Source organism: Etheostoma cragini, chromosome 1 (genome assembly GCF_013103735.1).
Source record: "Etheostoma cragini isolate CJK2018 chromosome 1, CSU_Ecrag_1.0, whole genome shotgun sequence".
Lineage (NCBI taxonomy): Eukaryota > Metazoa > Chordata > Actinopteri > Perciformes > Percidae > Etheostoma > Etheostoma cragini.
Genome location: NC_048407.1, coordinates 1549814 through 1554714, shown reverse-complemented (window position 1 = coordinate 1554714; position 4901 = coordinate 1549814).

Genomic DNA, 4901 nt, shown 5'->3' with positions numbered 1-4901 from the left:
CCATCAGACTGAGCTAGGAAACAAGTTGTAGTATTTTTCATCAAAAGAAGTCACAGTATACTATGTGGAAAAAAATTGTCAAAAGTCAAAGAAAGGTGTGAAAAAAGCCACAGCATACAGTAACTTCATGTCACAGTTTTATAGAAGTACACAGTATGGTATGTTGAAAAACAAGTCATCGTATAGTATGTTGAATATAGTCCTAGTATAGTGTGTGGAAAAAGTTATGAAATGTCATAGTACAGTTTGACTTTCCTTTGGACAACTGACTTAAGAAATAATTCACACAAAGTCCCAAGCTATGACTCCCCAACCAGCCTTTCAACAAAGTGAGCTATGAAATATTCATAGTACGGTATGTTGAAAGTAGTCATAAAAATATTCATAGTATAGTATGTCAAAAAAGTGGTAGCATAGGGGGACTTTCCTTCGGACATCTGATATAACAAAATAAATAGATCCTGAAGGGAATTAAACACATGTTCCAACAGACTTAGCTATGTAACCAATAAAAATACTATATGTCATAAAAAGTCATACTACAGTATGTCAAAAAGTAATAGTAAAAACAGAGTGACTTTACTTTGGACATCTGACTAAAAAATGTAAATTTTCCCTGATGGAAATCAAACTCTAAAAAAGTGATAGTATATAGGCCGAAAGAATTCATAAAAATATATAGTCAAATACATATGCTGAAAACTGATAAGAATAGTAATGTATTGTATGTCGGGAAAAAATCCTAAAATAGTATCTTAAAAAAAATTCATTTAAAAGTCATAATATAGAACCTCAAAAAAATCATATGTTGAGTAGTATATTATGTTGAAACAGTCATTGTTTAGTATGCCAAAAAATCATAGTACAGTATGTCGAAAAAGTCACATTATAGTATGTCCAAAATCTTTCAAATAGTCATAGTATAGTATTTTGAATGAACGTTATAGTAAAGTATGTCAAAGGAAATCATGAAAAGTCACATTATAGTATGTTGAAAATAGTCATAAAAGGTAATAGTATAGTATGTCAAAATGTCCCAGTATTGTATGACGAAAAAAGTCATGCTGCAGTTTATCATAAAAAATTTCCTAGTATAGTATGTCGAATGAAGTCACGAAAAAGTCATAATATTGTATGTCAAAAAAATCATTAAAGTCAGAGTAAAGTAAGTGGAAGTCATTGTATAGTATGTCCAAAAACTTCATGGAAAAAAAGGTACATTATGGTATGTCCAAAAAAATCTTAAAATAGTCATAGTATAGTATGTCAAATAAAAGTTATAAAAAGTCATAGTATAGTATTTTGAAAACATCGTAAATACAGTCTTAGTATTATATGTTGGGTAAAGTCATGGTATTGTATGTTGAAAAAAGTTGTAAAAAGGTCATAGTATAGTATGTCAAAATAACATGAGTCATAGTTATGTCGGAAAAAGTCATAGTATGTTACGTAAAAAAATAGTATACTATCATAGTATACTATGTTGAAAACAGTCATAAAAAGTAATAGTATTGAATGTCAAAATAAATCATAAAAAGTTATAGTATAGTATGTCGAAAACAATCCTAAAAAGTCACAGTATAGTATGTTGAAAACATCATAAATACAATCTTATTATAATATGTCGACCAAAGTCATAGTATTTTATGCATTATCAGTCATAGTATGTCGATAAAAGTCATAGTACAGGATGTCAAAAAAATGAGGAAAAAAGTCATAGTATAGTATGTCGTAAAAATAAAAAAAAACAAATTGATCATGATGGGAATCAAACTGTCAACCTCGGATTCTCCAACCAGCATCCAACAGCCTATGCTATCAGTCCAGACAATAGATTGCATTTCAAAAAAAGTCACAGAGTAATATGTCGATAAAAGGTCATATGATAGTATGTCGATAAAAAGTCATAGAAAGTCATAGTATAGTATGTCTAAAAGCGTAATGGCAGAGAAAGTCGAAAAATGTCATAGTATTGATTGTAGTCAAAGTATGGCAAAACATTCATAGTAAAGTATGTCAATGAAAGTCATAGTATAGTATGTTGAAAAAATATGTACTATAAAAAAGTAATAAAAATACTAATAGCATAGTATGTCAATAAAAGTCAAAGTATAGTATGTTGAAAAAATACGTACTATAAAAAAGTCATAGCATAACCTGTTGAAAAATAGTCATAGTATAGTATGTCGATAAAAAGTCATAATATAGTATGTCAAAAACATCATAAATATAGTCATAGTATAGTATGTCTAAAAAAGTGACAAAAAGTCACATTATAGTGTGTCCAAAAAAATTATGAAAACAGTCATAGTATAGTATGTCCAATAAAAGTCATAGTATAGTATGTCAAAAACTTCCTAGTATGGTACGACAAAAGAAATCATAAAAGGTTATAGTACAGTATATTATATAGTATGTCAAAAAAGTCATAAAAAAGTCATAGTATGTTGAAAAATGTCATAGTATAACATGTTGAAGAAAGTCATAAAAAAGTCATAGTATAGTATATCAAAAACATCCTAAAAATTCACGTCATAGTGTGGCCCGAAAATCATTAAAATAGTCATAGTATAGTATGTTAAAAAAAAGTCATAGAATAGTATGTTGAAAAGGTCATAGTATAGTATGACAAAAAGGTCATCCTATAGTTTATCATAAAAAGTCATAGTATAGTACATGGAAAAGAGTAGTAGCATATATTAACTTTCCTCAGGACAGGATGAATAAAACATAGACAGCTGCTGATGGGAATCAAACTCTCAACCTCTGACTCCCCAACCCAGCTTCAACAAATTGAGATATGCAGCCAGCAAGATGGTTTAGTCAAAAGAAGTCATAAAAGCTTATGGTAAAGTATGTCAAAAAAGTGATAAAAAGACATAGCATATAAAGTCTTAGTAAAGTGGGACTTTACTTTGGACAGCTGTGTCAAAAAATAAATACTCTTGATGAGAATCAAACTCCCAACCTTGGTCTCCCCAACCCGTCCTCCACCAGATTGAGCTATAAGACCTCAAAAAGGTCTTTGCTTAGTATGTCAAAAAAAATCATGAAAATGAATAGTATAGTATGTCTAAAAAGCAATGGAATCGAAAGTAAAAAAAAGTCATAGTATTAAGAGTAGTCATAGTATGGCAAAATTGTCATAAACAATCATAGTAAAGTATGTCGATAAAAGTCATAGTATAGTATGTTGAAAAATGCATACTATAAAAAGTCATTAAAATAGTAATAGTATAGTATGTCAAAAAAGTGATTTTAAAAAGTCGTATAATAAGTCAAAAAATGTCAAAGTATAACATGTTGAAAAAAGTCATGGTATAGTATGTCAAAAATATCACGAAAAGTCAAAATATAGTGTGTCAAAAATATCATAAAAAGTCATATTATAGTTTGTCCCAAAAATCATTAAAATAGTCATAGTATACTATGTCAAAAAAACGTTTTCATTTAGTATAAAATGTGGATAAAAGTCATAAAAACGTCATAGTATAGTATTTCAAAAATATCATAAAAAGTTATATATATAGTTTGTCCCAAAACTGCTTGACTTCTCAAAAACTTCCTAAATACAGTCTTAAAAATATTCATAGTATAGTATGTCAAATCAAAAAAAGTAATGTTATAGTGTGTCCCAAAAATCATTAATATAGTCATAGTATAGTATGTTGAATAAAAGTCATAGTATGGTATGTTGAAAACATCGTAAATACAGTCTAGTATATAATATGTCAAAAAACATCATAGTATAGTATGTCAAAAAAATCCTGTAAAGTCATAGTATACAATGTCAAAAAAGTTATAGTATAACATGCTGAAAAATGTCATATCATATTGTGTCCCAAAAATAATTGAAATAGTCATAAAAGTCATAGTATAGTATGTTGAAAACATCGCAAATACAGACTTAGTATATAATACGTCAAAAGAAAATCATGGTATATAATGTCAATAAAATCATAAAAAGTTATAGTTCACTGTGTTGAAAAACGTCATAGTATAGTATGTCAAAAAAATCATAAAAAGTCATTTCATAGTGTGTCCCAAAATCATTATAGTCCTTGCACAACATAATGAATAAAAGTCGTCGTATGGTATGTTAAAAACATCGTAAATACCTTTTTAGTATATTATGGGGAGAAAAACATCATAGTATAGTATGTCAAAAAAGTAATAAGAAAGTCCTTGTATAGTATGTCAAAAAATGTTGTAGTATAACATGTTGAAAAAGTCATATTATAGTATGTCGAAAACATCATAAATACAGTCTTAGTGTAGTATGTTGGGTAAAGTCATAGTATTGTATGGCGAAACAGTCATAAACAGTCATGGTATGTCGATAAAAGTCAGAGTATAGTATGTTGAAAAAAGTCATAAAAAGTCATATTATAGTGTGTCCAAAAGAATTATTAAAAAGTCATTGTATAACATGTTGAATAAAAGTCATAGTATAGTATGTTGAAAACATCGTAAAAACAGTCTTAGTATATAATATGTCAAAAAACATCATGGTATAGTATGTCCAAAAAGTCATAAAAAAGACATAGTGTAGTATGTTGAAAAAATACATACTATAAAAACTCATAAAAATAGTAATAGTATAGTATGTGGAAAAAAGTCATAGTATAGTTTGCCAAAAAATCAGAAAAAGGTAAAGTATACTATGTCAAAAAATCATAAAAAGTGATTGTATAGTATGTCAAAAAATGTCATAGTATAACATGTTGAAAAAAGTCATGGTATAGTATGTCAAAGATATCATGAAAAGTCATATCATAGTTTGTCCCAAAAATCATTAAAATGTCATAGTATAGTATGTCAAAAAAAGTCATAGTATAGTATGTCGAAAAACGACATCAAAAATTCATGGTATAGTGTGTCAAAAATATCATAAAAAGTAA